General features: G+C 36.6%; 1 long non-coding RNA gene across 1 annotated transcript; it reads left to right on the top strand.

Moving 5' to 3' along the window:
- The first annotated feature begins 1,410 nt into the window (after positions 1 to 1,410).
- On the top strand, positions 1,411 to 8,472 carry LOC143693336 (uncharacterized). Its single transcript, XR_013180891.1, has 3 exons — positions 1,411 to 3,231; positions 4,676 to 4,835; positions 6,736 to 8,472. It is a non-coding gene; the product is annotated as an uncharacterized LOC143693336 (long non-coding RNA).
- Positions 8,473 to 20,880: the final 12,408 nt, after the last annotated feature.

Here is a 20,880-nt window from a genome sequence, read left to right as displayed (position 1 = left end):
AGACACAACAGATTTGATTTCAGCTACCTACAGTAGGATGAGACTAACCACAGTTACAACAGCCTCTTCTTTCTACCAATTAAATGAAAAGAAGAAAGAGATTTTAAATTGATTCCTTCTGGTTAAGATTTCTACAGTGACTACATTAAATGTCATAAGCATTTGTCTTTAACAGTATTTAAGATGATCTTGGGTACCTGAGACTGGCTACTCAAGCTGGTAGAAAAACCACAGGTTTTCTGCTCCTATGAACTATCACTGCAAAACAAACAATATGTTCAAAGACATCTTAAGTAGAGCTAAAACAATTTCAAAGGCAAAAATTCAAAGAGTGAGTTAAATAAAGGGATGACATCATAGCAGAAGAGAAAACATCATAAAGGTTTTGAATGCTACATTTTTATGTGATAAAGACTCAGAAGGCAAATGTCACATTCTTAGAATCACTAAGAGATGAACACCTGCTGAAAACATTCCATAAAAGAAACATAAAATCAAGCAGCTAGAGCTGCTGCTCCTCCATCATGGAATGGTTGTGCCGGTGGACTTCAGAGTTATGTAAGACATGAGGTTCCACTGCCCCTTTTTTTTGTTTGGGATTTTTTAGAGATGGTTGTGGTGGTGATAGGGTGTGTGTGTGTGTGTATGTTTTTCTTGAACTGGCAAGTGGGAATTTAAACAGGAGCAATCTGCATAGTCATTTAAATTATTTTGTGCCCAGCTAAGAGCAAATAAAAGGTGCAATTCATTTGGCAATATAGGTTGCTTAAGTGCTTTCTTTCTGTAGACTGCAAGGGCAGGACATTACAATCCCTCTGGCAGGAACATGACACAGCTTCACCACAGGAACTGTGTTTGACTTCTGTATGAGCTGTAGGGCTACTCTACACAAGCCATAATCAAAGATTAAATCATTTCACAAGAACTCAGATTAAAAGTCTGGGTGAGGGTGATAAATTAAACAGTGATTAGTCTTTCAAAGAAGCTTAAAGATTTATACCTTTGAAAAAAATTAAATTTACTGTAATGCTAAGTATTATAAAAAGTTCTAAAAAATATAGAGAACATTCTTGCTTTATTAGAAAGACAGAACTAAAATTGCACCTCTTTTCATTCTTTGAGTTCTATAACTATTGAGCTGAATTTAAACAGAAAAAATAAATGTGAGGGGCTGATTATAGTGCATGTATTGATGAGATATCTGCATAGATAAGCGGTTATTATTAGTGCTATATAAAGAAAGTACAGAAATTTGTAAGTAAAATCAAAAGTGAAAAAGAAAAGTAGTTCTGGCATCTTAAAATCATAATCCTTGTTCTGCAAAGCTACTGTTTATAGCATTTTTAATTTAATATAATCTTTTGGAAGAACTCAGGATTAGACATGTCTATTTCACCTTAACTTACCATTTTAAATGCACATATTATCATATCTTGGTATTATCAAGGTCTAAACAAAAATAAGGATAGAAGTATATGTATTTTTACAGTAAGTTCTCAAAGAGAATATGTGCCTAACTAACCAAAGACCAGAATCAGCTTGAATTGAAATTTAGTAGAATTGTGTTCTAGATGTTTTTTTGGGTCTTTGCCAGTCACCTCCAAAATATTTCCATTATTTTGCAAGTTTTGGTTCAATCAGTTATGTCACCAGACTGTTAACTCAGTCACTGAGTGCTGGATAAATGTGAGAAACATCACATGAGTCTTTGAACTAATTGTTTTTTTTTTTTATTTATTCTGGATGTTGTGAATTTCATATCAACACATAAGAACACCTGATGGACAGGATGCCACCCAGAGGGACATGGGACAAGCTCAAGAAGTGGGCACATGGGAATCTTATGAGGTTTAACAAGACCAAGTACAAGGTGCTGCACCTAGGTCAGGGCAATCCCCAAGATCAAAAAAGGCTGGGGAATGAGCAGATCAAGAACAGCCCTGCTGAGAAAGACTTGAGAGTGCTGGTGGATGAGAGGCTGGACATGAGCCAGAAAACCAATTTTGTTCTGGGTTGCATCAAAAACAGTGTGGCCAGCAGGGCAAGGAAATGGATTCTGTCCCTTTGCTCAGCTCTGGTGAGACTCCATCTGGAGTCTCACTGTACAGCTTCAGAACAGAGTGATGGAGAGGCCTCAGTGGCTTTTGTCTGGTATTGGTGCTTGCAAACACAGAGATTACAAAAAGTTGTTTAGGAAAGGGTAGTACAAGGACAGTTTGACTTGATGCAGCTTTAATCTATGTCAGTTGAGCTTTCTCTGGAAGTTGTTTTACAGAAGTGGATTTCTGAAATATCTCTAATATTTAAGTCCAAGAATGGGCAAAAACAATTCCCTTGACTGGACTCCCATCATCTTATCAGCATAGTACAGCTCACTGAAACCGCTTTACTGTCCTCACTGCCCACAGGCTGATGTACAAACACTAATAGCTCCAACAGCCTTATCCTATTCTCCTTTCTGGCTCATCAAGATGAATGTCCATTACTACAAAATATGTCCATATGTGCTATGTGAATTTTGGCTGCCCCCAAAGCCATCTATTCCTCTGGCAGAACAAACCCATCTCAAACTCTCCTCACAAAGTGCTCCACTTCTCTGTCCTAGTGGCCTCCTCTGGAGCTGCCCAGTTTATTATCAGTGTCTTTCATGTGCTGTAAACCCTAGAACTGGATACAAATGTAGCCTAATGAGTGCTGACAAGAAGGGGATGATCGCTGATCAACTGGCTGTGCTCTTGTTTAAAACAACACCCAATGCTGCTGGCTTTCATTGCTTCAGGACACACTGCTGACCTTCTTTGAGCCTGTTGTCCCCAGGAGCCCCCAAGTATTTTAATGCAGGGATGAGTCCCAGACATCAAGTTCCCAGTCTGAAAATTGCAGAAATATTGTCCATGTTCCTTTATTCTTGTTGATTTTCACAGTGTTCCCAGGGCCCTTTTGTTTGTCTGGTTCCCTCTGGATGGCAGTCCTGTATCAGCTGCACTTCCAGACTGTCATCAGCCACAAATCTGATGATGGTGCTTTCTGTCTTCTCCTCCATCCTCTTCATAAACAGGAACTAAAGGGAATAGGTGCCACTATAGATTACCAAGGAACTCCATTTGTAACCAGCCCCAGTAACCTCTATCCTTTGAACTTGATACAGGCAGGTTTTTACTCATCTGGATGATTCAAACCGGATGCAAGGAGGCTGTGGGAGCCCATGACAAAAGCCTTCAGAAATTTAAGGTAGAAAAATTCTGCTGCTCTTCCCTAATGCAAAGAACTAATCACTTCATCACAGAAGGCAATCAGGCATGCTGTGCATGTTAGTAAATCATGCTATCTATTCCAAATCACCTTATTCTCATTCATGTGTTGCAAAATGGCTTCCACAAACGGACTCTAATACACTTATATGATTCTGAATGCCATCTGGAATACAAAGCTGCAATTCCTTAATTCCACACAGGACATAGGAAAGAAACTTTGTGTTATGCTGGGAAAACAGAAATGTAAAATTCTAAAAAAAGCAAGAGTTAAAAAAAATATTCTGCTAGATTGACTAAGCATGGTTAACAATACAGTACTAAAATCAGATTGCAAAGGAGTCAGCTTAAAGTAAGTTTTATCAAGTCTGAATATGAGCCTGTTTTAATAACAGGAGCAGTGTGATTAAGCCATATATGTGCAACTTAGAAATCAGTATGCAAATAGAGAACACTAGACTAAAGCATTATTTAAAAGCATTATAACCTTCTTAAAAGAAGCAGAGACAATCCTTATTGAGTGTTGGCTTATAATACATTTCATTTTCTATGCAAGGACTAGTAGTAATGAAGGGTTTGACTTTGCATGATCACACCTGTAAACATCAGTGATCTGAAAAAGACAAAAAATGGGCCTAGCAGGATTTGGAAGCTGCGTTTCCACCATAACATTGGTAATACATTTAATTAACGAAAGACATGCACTGATTTAAAACAGCAGTGCCATATTTAGAAGCTGACATTCAAAAGACCTTTAGCCATATAAAAAATTAATATACAGCTGATGAAGACAGGGCTTCTTCCTGTAGCTAGTTTGAGATTTCTGACTATAATACATTGTGCTGGATTTATATTTTAGGAAATAGAAATTTTATCATAAATTTAAGAAGAAAAAATGTTTGAAAACACTATCTTTCCCTGATTTAAATGATATCAGACGCCTTTTAGTGAACAAAGACTGTCCTCAAAAAAGTGATGACTGATTAGCACAGAATGGTGATCACTCAGGGAAAGAGACTGACAAATCTTTTTTCATGTAGCACTTGAGTGCTAATTTAACATAACATGAGCTGATGCATAACATAGCAAATTGCTTTTAACTCAATGATGTATAGGTACCAGATCTGAGGGAAAAAATGTATCATTTTCATATATTCACATCCTGACTGAATGTACTCACATCCTCACCAAATTCCCAGAGAAATTCAGGAGAAGCAGCTGAGGAAACCTTTTCTTTTGATGCAGCAGAAGACAAACCTTAGTGCTGGGTACAGGCAGCCCAGTGTCCCAGCTACTTGAGTTTTCCTACGTATTTGTTTCATTGTGTTGAAATTTTCCCAATTTTTCTTTCTTCTCAAAATAAATTAGATTCTTGTTTACATGTATTTACTGTAACAGTTCTCTAAATCTTTTCTCCTCCTCAGAAAAATATTTTTTTTAGAGTACAACAGCATAAGTGACATATATAGACAACAGTCTGAACCAGACTTAATGTTATACACAATGCAGCAGGGTGGGAACAACTCTTTCCACAAATGAATGGCTTAAAAAGTGAAGAAATGTAGAGTCTGCTTTACTGCTCTGGTAAGTCTCTATATTCTTATAGATTGCAGAAATATACTTGACAAGTCACTTTCCCAAAATGACTCTTGTAATTGGCAATGAGCAGTATTGTTTTCTGTTCATCTGGACTCCGTTCCAGGGCTTCTGCTCCTTTTTAACCACTGCTATCCAGAATGAATGTGCTTTGGAGATACCCCTCCCTGATTCCCATAACAAAATAGATGTAAACAAAATTTTCTAATGTATTTTTGCAAGTTTTCTCTAGTCCAGGTAATGGTCTAACACTTTTTGTTTTCAACTTTTTATTTTCTTGAAAGATATGTCTATTTTTTCTAAATGTATTTACTCTATGCTCACTCTAAATTTTAGTTGCTAGTAAAATCACAACATTTCATTTTCTTGCAGATATCAGGTTGCCATCAATATTACTGTGTTTTCATGTATTTTTAAGAACTTTTCTATTTTTATTCAATATTAATATCAACACAAATATATATATTTTTTTTAGATCTACTGTTATTAATTTTGTGTTTTCAGTAGCAGCTTGTGATGTAATTGGTGACAAAGTAGCTGATTAGCTATGAATGCTTGGCATTTGCAAGTTTTTGTGATGTCAGCAGAGTAGTTCTTAGGGCAGGAGCTGGAAACTGTCTTCTTCAACTTTTTCTGATGTCGTAGTTTGCTGAGTAAGTGACAGAATAGCAGCAAGCCACTGCCATTTTCGTTGGTAGTCCATTGTAGTGCTGTCTATTCACTGGAGATAGATGCCTTTAAAAAACCCTAAAAACCAAAGCAGTAGGACTACAGTTATTTGCTTAGACTTTGCTAAAATGAATCTTTCCCAGAAAATATTCAAAGACAACTGCCCTCTACCCTTTGATCATATCTGGAACTTCTTCAGTGGGGGAAAAAGGGAACCTAAAATTGTACTGGTTTTAACACCAGCAGGAAATTAAACTCCAAATAAGCCATACCTTACGGTAAGGGAGGGACCAAAAGCAGTGACTATGGGTTGAGATGTCAATTTACTAAGAGCACAAAACAACACCCCCAGTGATGATCTGAGTAGTGTAGAATGCCAACCTGGTTACACCACACAGCACTAAACTTCCTCCCCCTCTCTGCAACCAAGACAAAAAAATTAAAAAGTAATTTCAGTGCCTTAGTTCAATACACTGGACTCCATCCTTTTGCCTGTATGTTTAGTGAAAGTAGGATTAATTCAATTAAACATAAAAAAAAAAGTTTCTTAAACTTTTCCTATTAATTTATTACAAACTTTCAAGATTTTTTGGATATTCTTTCCAGATAGGACAATTTGGTTTGACATAGCAAGCAATGGTCTCCAAAAAAAATTATCTGCGGTGAGTAGAAATTTGATCGGGATTACTCTGCAGTTTAATGTAACCAAAGTACACAGTTAACCAGGACATGTTATGGCTGAATGCAGATATTCACAGAAGACAAGTTAAAGCCATCCTAAGAGCCTACTCCTTCATGAATGATCTTGCATCAGGCTCATGTTTCTGTTTAGCTGAATTTTGAGGTAAAATTTATTTGAAACAGAGTTTTTGATGCTGCTAAGTCACAAAAAGACAGAATTTATTTACTCATTCTAACAGAAAAGTGAAAAGGTGTGACATGTTGTAGTAGCAACTATCAGGATTTCTCATTCATACAGCAGTGTCCTTGTGTTAATCTAAAAGAAATTTCCTAGAAATCTCTGTAAAGTAACTTCTAACCCTCATTATGATTGGTATACTAATACCTGGAGAAGTGAATTACTTTGCCTCGGGATATACACTCAGTAGCAGAAGTTACACTGATCCAGTTTTTACTGCACTACGCTGCCATCTTTCTTTCCTGACAGAAAGTCTCTATTTGAACATGGTTCCATCTTATCTCTTCTTTGAATTTTCAGGATAACTCAAACTGAACTACAGGTACTATTGCTCCATCCATACTACTGCATGAAAGAATAACAAGAAGCTCTGGAGCTTGACTGCCTACTTGGCTTAATTGGGCCTCTCCAGCTTGACCATTCAAACATAAATCTTATGCAGTATGGATGCCAACAGTCTTTACTGTTTGACCTTGAAGCTTTTTTTTCCACTTTATTCACAGCTTTTGAATTCAAATTAAGTTCTAGTAAATTCAGTATTAAAAATGTTGTTGATATTTCGTCAGCACTCTCAAGAGATTACATGATATTGCTGCCACAAGCTGTGTCCAAATGGAACAAAAACTTTTTGCAACATGTTCCTGGTGTACATTTCAGCAGTCCTTTTTGTGCTGTCAGGATTTCCCTTCAGCGAGTATCCTGTTGCGTGTTAGCATAACTGGAAGCTAGTGTGCATTGCTCTTGGGATGCATCCCTTCATGAGGGAGCCTGGGACTGGTTCTTGGTCTAGCACTTCAGACATATTTTAATTGCATTATTTTAGAAAAGTAATAGAAGAGGAAGAATGGTCACTGATCTAAAAATGTGCCTGACAGTTTCAATAAATGCAGATAAATTTTTGAGTGTCTATATTGCAATTATCTACAACAGCAAGATTAATTTATACGAGTTGTAGTGCTATATGTGGGACTACTGCTGCCAGTTTGGGAATCCAAGGCCTGGGATCATTATAATCTCAGATCTTCAGTAAACCTGTTTATTGCTTTGATGATGGCAGTAAAAAGTTTGAAAATGTGAGACATAAAATACTCCATTATATTTTCAGAGATCTAGTCTTCAAAATAATAACTGCTTCATATATTTTAGCAAGGTATTATTTCTATGGTTTTCTAAAGTTAAGGAAGAACATAAAAAAGTAAATTTAGTGCATGATGTACAGATGATATTACTTTCTAACTGTGGGTAAAAATGCTAGGCTTAAGGCTTCTACTGTCACTACTGACCATAAGACTGTCAATTACTCTCACAGTAGCTGTTTTCCCTGTTTCTACAACCTGGAACAGGTCTGGACCTGAAGCAGGTTCTCAGCTACAGATCTATGCTGTAGTGTGCCACATCCATCTCTATTTCACTGCTTCACATCCAACGAATGCGCTTCAAAGTCAGCATACTTAAGTCAGCAAACAGTGTGTTGAGAAAGAAGTTTAATCTAACTTCTGCAGTATGAAGTGAAATTTTTTTTCAAAACAAAAAGCTCCTAAAATCAGTGGAATGAACCTGAAAAAATTCTCAGATAACATACAGCTGTTTGGAATCTTATTAGAGGAAAACCAGAGGATAAAGAACAAATAGGCTGAAGAAGTAGTAATTTCTGAGAATGGTTGGATCATGAAAAAAATATTTTTGAATCTTTCCATAGGATTTGTCTTGCAGAAACACTTTCTAATTGCATTGTAAAATGTAAAATGATTATTTGTACTGAAGACAAGACGAGTGAGACTAAACTCACTGGCAGTGATTTCAGTAGGTGTTGAACATATTTAGGAGGGGGGAAAGTGGAGGACTTTCAAACAAGAGATTATACTAATTTGATACCTTTCTAAATCTGTCTAGTAATTTGTTGTTAAACTAAAGCACATCAAAAAGATTTCCACTATTATTTTAAAGACTGTAAATTGTGGGAAAATTACCATGCAATAATTGTTTTTGCTATTAAAGGTTTATATTTTATTTCTAGTAAAAGTTCTGCTTATTTCAGCTGGAGGCTATTAGATTTTATAATGCTTTCCCTGCTAATTAAAAAAGATCCTTCCACCTTCAACATGAACCTCCTTGTACAAATGTCTATCCTATTTATTATAAATGGGTCCTGTATCTATTCTATATATTCTATTTATAGTGTACATTATATATTTTTTCAATCTTCATTTTAATAAGTAGATAATGCTCCTATTCTTAGGCCCCCTCAACCCTGGTTAATTTTTTACACCTTTCTTAAAATATGGACATACAGTACTCAAATAATGCCTTAATCAATGCTGTATACCATTTCATTGCTTAGTATTTCTCTTTTTAATAGGAAAATGACATATCTGATAATTTTGCTACAGGAAGCTCACTGTAGGCTGATATTCATCTGGTGAAAAACAACAATTCAACGTCCTAGTCAGACAAAGTCTGACTGGATTATTTTTTTCCAGGATGCCTATCCACTCTTCACAAATGTATATAGATTTTTTTCAGACAATGTGAGATATAAATTATACTTTTCAACTATTCATATCTCCAAGTAACTTTAAAAAATAAGCTTATGCAACAGAAATCACAGCTGCTTTTCACATATATAACTGAAATGATAGATAGATTAGATAGATAGATAGGTAGATAGACATATAGAGAGAAAGCATAAATCACTTTCTAGTTTTGTTGGGTTAAAAAGGAAATGTCCCTATGAGTAAATGACTTAGTAATTGTCTAATCTGGGATTTTTATACAGCTGGTATTGGCAAAAGATGGGAGGCAAACTGAAAAACCAGGCAATTAGCATTCTGGTTTTATGTAATGATATGCCAAAATTTAACTAAAAGAGGGAAGTTCATCAAAGTCCTCCTGAAACTTTATAAACAGATAGACATTTTGCTTTTTGAACCTGCTCTGAAAGTCAGAAGCAGAGACAGTGTCCTAAAATAACATTTCCCTTTCGTGGCAGGCAAGGTATATTACAGTAGTATATTATGGCATGCTTACCTCTGCACTATATCCCATGATAAAAAGAGGTTTAATATCTCCAGTACTTTCTCTTCTAAGTAAGTGTAATTAGAATAGGAACTTACCTTTTTTCTTTTCTTGCAGAGTTTAAAATTAATTTCCTCTGATCATGCAATCATGGTATTCACATTTGCATTTAATCTTTTGATCTAGCTAGAATTCTTTAGCATCATTTTATACAGCAAGACTTATTTGGAGATTCTAATCACTTCATGATGTGTAGCAAAACAGGTGTTTAACTACTACTATTATTTGACATCTTCAAAGTGTAATACCCATTCTCTTGGAATCTGAGACACTCTAATACCCAAGATAGTTGGATAAAAACTTTTCAAGATTAGAAGGCTGATCTTGGCTGGCTGTCAGACCCCTCCTTTCCTGTTTTCGTCTGGGGCATAGTTAATTCTCTTCTTAGTAGCTGGTAAAGCACTGTGCTTTTTGGATTTAGTATAAGAACAATGTTGAGGATGCCCCTGATGTTTTGGGAGTTTTGGGGGTTTTGCTAAGTAGTGGTTACCCTCAGTCAGAGACTTTCCAGTGTCCTATGCTCTGCCAGTATTGAGGTGCACAAACGCACATAAGGGAGCACATGGTCAGGACAGCTGACCCAAACTGGCCAAAGGGGTGAGCCTTACTATAAAACATCTATATATATAGATGGATATAGTGTCTATAGAACTATAGAAATGCCCAGTTTATAAACTGGAGGAAGTTGGCCAGGCAGGGCTGATAACTGCCCAGGGACAGGCTGGACATTGATTAGGAAGTGGTGAGAATTGGACCGTGCATTACTTATTTCGCTAGGGTTTTGTTACTTTCTCTCCTCGTCCTCCTCCTCCTCCTCATCATCATCATAAATTAATTTATTATAATAGTATTCATTATTAATAATTATATTTATGAAATTTAAATATAACTATTATAAGTATAAATATTTTAATATATTAATGGTTATTAAACAAAACTTAAAATAGTATGTATTTTGATACAGTATATTTATATATTATTTATTAATTCTTCATCCCATTAATGTTATGTGTATAGTGTTTGTTACAATGTATAATAAAAAGAATATGAGATGATGATGATGATGTTCTTATGTGAACCCATGAGGTTCACCAATTCTCCTCCCTACCAGGGGAGGTGGAGGAGCAGGAGGAGATTGTAGGGGTGTGAGTGAGAAGTTGAATGGTGTTTAGCTGCCAGCTGGGATTAAACCACCACACCCACCCATCTGCTCTCTCTCATTCCCTATCTTCAACATGACAAGAGGAGAAACAAGAGGAAAAAAATGATTGCTTGAGACACAGACAGAGAGATCACTTACAAATTATTGTCGCAGGAAAAATAGACTCAAATTGGGGAAAATTAATTTCATGTGCTGCCAATTAAAATACATGTGGATATTGAGGAACAAAGACAGAAACTAAAACACCTTCCTCCACAAGCCATTTATTTTTCTCAACTTCAGTCCTTTACTCCCTGCATCCTTGCCACAAGTGTGACTGGCAGGGTGGGAAACAGGTGGTTACTGTCAGCACCTAAATGTTCCTCGCTGCAGCTCCTTCCTGCTCCCCACATTTTTCTGACTCCATTGTGGATCACCTACATGTCCTACCTACATTCCTTCAGAATAAATTGGTGTCTACATTCCTTCAGAATAAATTGGTTTCAGCATGTGTCCTCCATGGGCCACAGTCTAGATATCTACTCTTATGTGGTAGTCTCCACTGGCTGCAATGAAATATTTGCTCATCTCCACAGGCTGCTGTCTGTGTCAGGACAATCTGCTCTAGCATGAGCTCTCAAAAGTTCCTCACAAAATGCCTACCTGCTACAGTCTACAATTTCTATAAGCTGCAGTATAAATATGTGCTCTGATGTGGGCATCTCCATGGTCTGAAGAGAATGCTCTGGAGTCTGGAGCACCTCCTTCCTCTCCCTCTCTGACTTTTGTGTTCACTGGGTTGCTTCTCACACTTTTTTTCCAAGTTTCATTCCTCAATGCCTCCACAGTATTTTGCCTTTCCCAATGATAAATTCTCCTCAAGGCAATCAGCTTGACTGATGGGCTCAGGTGTGTTGCTCTGCTGCAGCAAGCTGAATTTAGCTGGGTTCAGGCAGCCTCTGGCTTTATAGAGACCATCCCTGCAGCCACCCCTACCTAATGTTGCCAATATACTATGTATGCACAACTATACAGAGTTTCTGTTCAACACAGTCAGTGAAGTCTACAGAACTTGCAGGTGATAAAATGTATGTATCTCTTTAGCTGACGAGCTCCCTACACTCAATTACTAATTCAGTCACCTAAACACAGGTATTTAATGCCTTCCAAGAGCCCTTAGGATATTCCTTGCTGATATTCAGATGTTGATCTGAAAAAGATGTGGGTCTCGTCCAAGGCCTGTGTGTGATTTACAATCGCTTGAAGGTAATGGGGATGTCTCAGATGACATTGAGGCCTCATCCACTGATTTAACTGAACAGAGATTCAATTTGTTTGCTACATGTAGACATTTAGTGCCATCTGCTATGTCTTAGGATATCCAAACATCTGGACAGTCTGGCAGATATGGTTCAGAATGACAGCAAACTTGTGGTTTTTTGGAGGCACTGTTGGAAGACAGGTGGGATAGCCCAGGAAAACTCTAGGTCCTGCTGCTCAGGAAAATGAATCTCATTGTTGTCTTAGGAGCAGACAGAATCAAAAGCATAAACTTAGTAATTTAATGTTACTTAATCTTCCTTGGCATCATAAACTGACGAAATCACTTACAGCTATTTCTGACCCTTATGATATCTGAAGCATTTGTATGGCACTAGCAGGTATTTTACAGGGCCCACAGGAAACCCATCAAATCCCAAGAGCCAGGTGGAAGACAGGCTGGATGTGCTGAGGCATGTAGGCACCTGTAGGCAAGGGAGTATTTCCTGATATTAAATTTAACACATCTCTTTTGCATGACAACAAGATAGCATCCTCAATACCTCCCTGACACTACACTCAAACAGAAAGGTAGAGTAGCCACCCTGCTCTCTTTTCTCTTTCATTGTTTTGTCTGAATCCTGCAAAACTCCCCTGTAGTCCAAGACTGTTGAGCAGCCATGAAGGCCAGTACAGTTTTAGATGTTCCTCTGGTGTAGTGAATAAGCATAGCTGAATTACAGAGCTAAATAAATTAGACTGGATTTAGATAACTGACTCTATTTCTAATTTCTAAACACAGCTACCTATACAGTGCCAAAACTCAGTAGAATATTTCATTTTTCAAAATTTGCTAATACGGAACCTCATCAATATACTTATCATTTCATGTAAGGCAATAAAAAAGGCTTTTTTCATCTCTATCTGTAGTAGTTCTATTTCTGCTTGTCCATTTATCTTTACAGATAACAACAATCAGCACTTCCATAGAAAAATATTTTTGAACTAAAAAGCGTAATTGTAATTAGTGTGAAAGAACCTGATGAACAAACCCTCAAATGGAACAAACACAGCCTCTCCTTTTATTCTTTTTATATAGAATTAATTTTATCTCCATATTTCTAGTTACTGGCATAATGTCATAAGAATTGCACTGATACTATTATCAATGTGAGCATGCAACACTTTTGCAGTGCAGTTGGATGCAGACGCAGCTACTTTCACAATGATTAATTCCTGCCAGTTCTAGAGAAGAGAAATTCTGGAAAAAATAAGGTATTAAAACCAGTTGAGAAAATTGTCTATTCATTTATTTTTTCCATTAGGCATCTCACATTTCTGAATATCTTTAAAGCATGCTCTTCAATTCAGTTTTCAATATTTGAGGCATATTTATGGTGGATTTGGTTTTGAAATTAGTAATTATTAATAGTTGTTAAGGATAAGGTCAAGGGCAATTTCATCTCTCTAGTATTGGTTCTAACCAAGAAAGAATCTTGAAACAAAAAAATACCTCAAAATTATTAGGAAATACTTTTTGTAACCTTTTCATCTCTTCAAGTCCTTGACCACATAGAAGACAATGCTGATTTTTTTTTAACAATTTTTACTTAGACTTCCTTCTCAAAATTTTTTAAAGGTGTGTGCAGGCATTTGACAGCACAAGGAGGAAAACGGATGACACCAAACTAATAGAAGGTCTTAATGTTTCAACTGATTTCAGTCAAATCAGATTCACTGGTGCAAGTCTTGAATCCATCCATACTCTTACAGCTTCATGGAAATATGCAATTCAGTAGAAGTCGGTTGATATAGCAACCACAACTACAAGACACTGCAATGCAAAACTGGCCTTAATGGCCACCAGAATTCCATGAAGGAGAGGACACATAAAGTCTTCTAACCATTGGGTAATTTTCAGAAAGGTGTTGTAGGTTTCTAATCCTGTTTATGGAAAATACCTTGGATGAAGAGAAACATAATTTAAGAATTTGAATCTATAAAGACGCAAGGCATTTATTAGCTCTGTTGTGGACCTTACAGTCTTTGGCCAGACAGACTTCTGGTATGTATATAGAGATCTTTCACTCTGTTTTATAATATATAGTTGTTAGGTCCCATATAATTAATTATATATATATTTTTTTTTTTCATCTGTTTTAGCTTTCCTCATATGCTATTATGTGTTGGCTTTTAACATCAGTTTTTTCCAACATCAATTAATTTCCTTTTTTTTTTCTTTTAAAGTTTACCACGTTTGCTTGCAAATGTTAGACAATATTTTCTCCATTACCAACTGTCATGAAGTATAAATAAAAAAACTCCCACATTTTAATTTAAAAATCTACTTCAACCCTAGCAAAATCTTAGGAAACGTACATGTACAGTTAGCATAATTTTAGTTGCTGTACATGGGGAATGGGAATCAGCCATATAGGTGTATCATTTAATGTGAGCAAATTAAATCCAAATTTAATTTGTAATATTAATTTAATTTGTTTATGAGTAATCCAAATTCCTCTGATTCTATGGATCACAGTAAGATTTTTCCTTAGGGAGGGCAGAGTTTTTCCTTGGTATCTTATGCCTTTTAACATCCTTGTGACATCTCACGTGAATTTAATGGCCATTTCAGAAAGACATAGGTAGTCATCTGCCAAGTGCATATAGATGTCTCAAATATCTTGGACTCTCCTTGTTTAGGAAATTTACTTATTTCCCTTAACTGCTTTGCCCATAATGGGAGCTTAGACTCCCAGCCTGTAGACAGGCACATAAATTTAGCATCCTTGACCTGAGTCCATGGCTCAGATTGTGGACACGGGAATCCCATCCACAACAGGAGTAAGCGTGGCACTCAAAATCCTTTTTATTTTGACTAAAAGGGCTGCACTGTGTTTATGGAGCTGAGAATTTCTGCAAGTCAGAATAGTCTATTTAGGGCAGAAAAACCTCATTATTAATAAAACTGACTTATTTTAGAAGAAAATTTCCTAGTACCTATTTCCTCTCCTTGGTTTTGCACTTAACCTGTGTCACTCTGACTCCCAAGGTTCCTGGGAGGAGCAGGGCACCCATGGTGGGTGGATCTTTCCTTGGCATTGCGGCCCCAACAGGGCGTTGTTGTGTCCTTCCAGCCCTGGGGTTTTTCAGGCCATTGCCCCCAAGAAAGCAACAGCTCCTGCCAGAAGGAGGAGAATCCTTTGAGGGTGGATGAGAGTGTGGGGAGGAACCTGCTGTAATCTCCAAATGCTGGGAGACATCTGTTCTGACCCTGCTCCTATTGCTATCCCTGTCCCTGTCCTTGCAAGACCATGTTCACTGCTGAACACTTCATTGAGCCAGGATGGGTGAGAAGGAGGATATGAAATGCAAGAAACACAGATTCTGTTTCCTTTTCAGTAAGTAGCTGCCAACATTTACAGAACTGTTTTGTACAACAAAGGTCCTATTGTTCTTACACAAATGCCAGGGGGAAAAAAGCATAGTCTTGAGGTAGGTGAAAAAAACCTCAAGTGACAATAGAGCCCAGTGAGTAGGGAACTAGAAAGAGTCTGCCTGAAAACTTTGATCTATTCCTGTCTGTGCCATTTATCTGCTGTATATAGCAAAAAAGGATTCTGCATATAAGTACTGAATTTAGAGCACATATAATCATGAGAAACAGCCTACATAAAGACTCCTCCAGAAAGTGTTTTCAAGCAACTGAACAGAGTTTAGGCTTCTGACATAGGCATGTAAAATTAGATTGCTGAAACATATGGTGTGAATATATTTATCACTTTCAATTTTGCTGCTTTCCCTTAATTTTTAGTGGACACATTAATGGCCTATATTCCCTGGAGGAAATGTAGTTAAACCTATGTATGTTTTATTTGCCTAATATGGGACTGAAATTCAATTTAGGCATCCAAATTCCAGGCAGACAGTCTGGAAACACCTCAGCAGCTGCTTATCTGAGGGGCATCTCAGCCAAATGAGCACCACAATATTTTTCAGGATGAAACATTTATTGCTACACATTTGCCACTCTTATGACAATGCCAAGCGCATCAGCATTAGATATACCCAAGCAAATTATGAGTACTTTTGTGTAAACCACCAAAAGGCCTGCTATTTCTGATGATGCTGAAAGGTTCAGTCTTTCTGTAATATTATTACTAGAACTTTCTGATGCATTTGGAATAATAGGCAATTTATTCAGATGCATGGTTTTACAGAACCCTTTTATTTTTTTTCCAACTGAAAACATTTTCAGGAATTCCTCAGTTCCCACATCAGCCTGAGAGAATTCAAACTCAAATATCCTGGGATAATGCTCTGATTAACAGATTCATAATTAGCCATAATACCAGCAAGGTGAAATCAGTCTTAATAGTCAAGTTTTTTCACTGTGATTAACATACTTTGGGATACATTTGTAGAAATGAACAAAAAGAAAAGAGGTATTACTCATACTGTGCAACTAGATTATTTAGCATGGAGGAAGGATGCAGGCCCTGGTCTCACGTTTGTGTTTTATTTGTAAATTTCATCTAGTGGTCAAGGATTCAAAAGCCATACCTGGGTATTCCTATTGTCAGGAAAACGTCCCTTCCCTAATTTAAGAAAAGATCCATAGAATCATTTAGATTGAAAAAGACATTCAAGTCCAACCCTAAACCTAAGACTGCCAAGTCCCACTAAACTATGTTCATAAGCAGCACATCTACCTGGTTTTTAAATACTTCCAGGGAGAGTGACTCATCTGATTCCCTGTGCAGCCTGTACCGAAATTTGATAACATTTTTCATCAAGAAATTTTACCTAATATCTCTCACAGCTTGAGATTGTTTCCTCTCATCCTGTTGTCTGAGAAAAGAGAACCACCTTCACCTGGCTATAACCTCCTTTCAGGTAGTTGTAGAAGATTTTAAGGTCCTCCAAGAGCCTCCTTTTCTCCAGAATAAACACCTCCAGTTCCCTCAGCTGCTCCTCATAAGTGAAAATATGAAAATATGAGGATCCTAAAACCAATATATGATACATGTTCTAGTGCCTTGGCAACCTCTCAGTGAAAGAAACTTTTCCTAATAGTTTGAACTTGATCAGACTCATGGGCAGAGCCATGTATCTCCTAACACAACAAAAAGAAATGAACTGGCTTGGTAACTGTCCTTCAAGTACTTGCAGGAAGTTTTAAATTACCTCCTAATCTTCCCTTTGCCATACTAAACACATCCAGCTCCTTCATACAGATATTCTTCGATATGTGCTTTTTTTCAGACTGCCTTAGTTTTCTCCCCATCACTCTGGAGCTGGGAGAAACAAGCAAGAGTGATACAATGTCCCAATTGTGGCTTTGTTAGCACTGAGTGGAAAAAAAAAATTCTCTTTGTTGGTCAGGTACAATTCTCACAGCAAATCACAGAATGCCTTGTGAAGTTAATTTTTATTAATTCGTTGTTGCTCCCAAGTCCTATTCAGCTACTTGTTTGTCATTATTGTTTGGTGTTCTTCTACTCAGGATGCAGAAAATGGCTTTTATTCCCTCAAGGAACTTAGGAGTTTTCCATTGGTCCAGTCCTTAAGTTCATCATGGTATTTCTAGATCAAAGGTCACATTTTGTCTCATCACCATGGTTGTTCATAAAGATATTGAACAACATGTGCCTCACTATCAAACACCAAGGACTCCACTAATTCCCAATAATAAACAGATATGAAGCTGTTGATTTCAATCCTTTAAGCTCAGAAGGTTATTATGTCAAAAACTTTCCAGAAGTCAAAATACTGTTGCATCTACCACTGTTCAACAATCCATATAGAAAATTCATCTTAGAAGACAACTGAAGTTATTCAAATATGGTTTGACATTATTAAACCCTTCCTGACTGTTCTACATCTTCTTGACCTATAGGTACTCCTAAATGAATTCCAAGGCAATTCCAATGCAAATCTAGAATGTATTGATATGTGGATCATATGTGATTGCATTCTATAGTGATGTTCTGGCTTTATGCATGGTGGGAAAGAAAATGGTTGTTGTTTCCTTTGACATTAGCAAATTTATTGACATCTAATATATTTCTAGAAAAACTGGTGAGGTATAGCCTGCATGGGAAGACTGTGAGAGGAAAACTAACAATGACACTGAGCCCAAAGGTTTGTGATTAGCCTTGCAATGTCTAGTTTGTGGCTTATTACTTGTGGCATCTGTTGAGCTCAATACTAATTTACTGTATGACTAGATAATGGGGCAAGCTATATCCGCAGCAAATTACCAGGTAATACAAATTGGCTACCTCTGGAAATAAAGGCTTCTATTTAAAGGATCATCAGTGGTTATAGAAAAGCACTGACAAAATCCTGACACTATTCAATCAAAGCAAAGGCAAAACTCTACACCTGGACTGAAATATACATGTGCAGCAGTAAAGGCTGGGAACTGACTTGTCTTTGTTAAACTTCATATGGTTAGTGATTGCCCAGCCCTCAGATTTTTGGGGTCTCTCTGCAGGTTCTCTCTGCCTTCAAGGGGGTCAGCAGCTTCTTGCAATTTACTATCATTGTCAAACTTTCTTGGTGTACCTTTGATTTGCATGTTGAAGTCATTTATGAAGATGTTGAGGAGCGCAGGGCCTAAGATGGAGCCCTGCAGAACGCCTCTAGCGATAGGTCACCAGCCTGATATCACCCCATTGCCTTTTCAGCCAGATGCTCACAAATCTCATGATGTGTTTATCCAGTTGTTTGCTGAGCCTTTTCTCCAGATGGATACTGAGAGAGACAGTATCAAAAACTTTAATGAAATCAAAAAAATTACATCAACTGGCTACCCTTGATCAGTTAGGGTTCCCTTGTTGTGAAAAGAAATTAAATATGACTAGCAGGACTTTTTCCTCATGAAACCATGCTGGCTGTGACTGATGACTGTTCAGGTGTTTTTCAGAACCTCTCAAAGTTATTTTCTCCATAATTTTATCAGTCATTGAAATGTGACTGATAGGCCTGCAGTTTCCAGGGTCATACTTCTCGCCTTTCTTGAAAATTGGGAAAACTTCAATTGACTGGCACCTCTACAGACTCCTAAGTCTGCTCAAAAAAGTCATTGAGAAAGTGCTTAATGATTTTTGAATACTTGTTGAGTATTCTTGATGAATGCCATCAGGGCCAATGGACTCAGAGGGATCCAGCTGAAACAGCAGATTGCCCACAAGTTCAGGGTTGGCTGGGAGTTTTAAAGCCCAGAACGTTCCATTGTAACTGGAATTATACTATTTGCCATGATAGCAATTTTGAGATATTGATATAAAAATGCTCTGTAAAGTAATATATTGAATATGTATGCTTTCAAATACATTTCTGAATTATTATTTGAATTCTACTTTTGAGGCCAAGATGATTCTTCATTGCAAGATTATCCTTGCTGCTCAAAAATATAGCAACTTTCAATGCACTGTCTAATAGTTCTTTATTTTTTCATGAGCTTTTGTTATTGATTTGCATAGAGATAGCAAACTACCAGAGGTATATTTCCTACTTTTAAAGCTACTCAGTAGAAGGAAAACTGTTTAAATAGTTCAGCATATTCCTCAGCAAACAAGCTTTTAAAATCTTTTCAAAAATGTTTGTACCTATGGCTGTTTAGTGACTAGGAAAGTACTACAGACAACATTTTAGCTTCTAGAAAGAAAATTGCCTTAAAACTTCATTAAATATTTATATTTGTCTGCTTTCCTTGCTGGCATTTTATGAATAAGCAAAAGCAGATCCTGAAGATTGTCATTCCACTGAACAATTTCATATGAGAAATAAATAAAAATCTGAAAAGCTGGAGCATAATAGACAACTATTTCTCACAGTGTCTGTATACTTAAAATTGATCTCAAACCCTCTTCTTTACTCTGAATATTAACCAGAATTACAAAAAAAAAAAGATAAACCTTGCCTGCAGATTTGACTTATATATCAATGATTATTTGGGAAATCATACCAAAGCATTGGTTTTGCAGGTTTGGGATTTTGTTTTTTTTGTAAGAGATGAAAGAAAAGTTTATTAATTCTATAATGAAATTATGTGAACCTCAATGGAAAGAATTAAATTTAGCTTTATCACATTTGATTCTGAACCCCACATTTCTGGACAATAAAATTGTCTTCCCTGCCTGTTTCCTTTTTCAAATGCTCTCTTTACTGTGTTCACTGTACATTTATTTTCATATGAATATTTACTTAATTTTTATAGTTATGGCAACAGAACTATATAAAATATTTCAGATTTTATTTCAGTGTTTGAGTTTTTCTTTTGCTTAACAAAAGAAGTAAAACACCCAGCAAAGCAAACACACAAGGCTGATCAAAACTTACAGAAAATGCTGAATATAGACCAATTACTTGGCTGTACCTGAAAAAGCACGTAGCCAGTCATAATGTTATTAATACCATAACTCATTGCTACTGAAACAGTAAAATGTTGATTAACTGTAACCTTAGAAACTCACCCACATCTCCTTACATTTCCCCAGCTTAGCTACCTACAGAAACAAGCAGGTCACAAGAAGACCCTCCCATAATCATCATATAATTTCCTTTTCATTCCATAACTCCCCCATAACCTGAAATTTTTCCTGTATTTGTGCACCATTGATTCCTTAAAAATTATTCACAGACAAAGATAGGCCTATGCCATTATAACTACAGCTTTTTTTATCATGTGTAGTCCAATAAAATTACAGAATGTGCATAAATCCAGTTTTGATCCAATTATTAATTATTCCTAATTCTTTCATCTTCTTCTGTTTTATTTTTCTTTCTAATTTTTATTTTAATTGTTTTAACTGACATATGACAAGGTACGAAAGTTATAGCAACAATTAAGACTCAACCTCCTTTTGAATATGTGTTTCAGGTTTATTTTTCTCTAAGCTTTGCCCACCTTTTTTTTTTTCCTGGAAAAATATATTTTTGTCTTGAAGGACTTCTTCTTC

Source organism: Agelaius phoeniceus, chromosome 2 (genome assembly GCF_051311805.1).
Source record: "Agelaius phoeniceus isolate bAgePho1 chromosome 2, bAgePho1.hap1, whole genome shotgun sequence".
In the NCBI taxonomy this organism is placed as follows: Eukaryota; Metazoa; Chordata; class Aves; order Passeriformes; family Icteridae; genus Agelaius; species Agelaius phoeniceus.
Note: the sequence above shows the minus strand (reverse complement) of the source record. Positions and strands in the feature narration are given on the sequence as shown.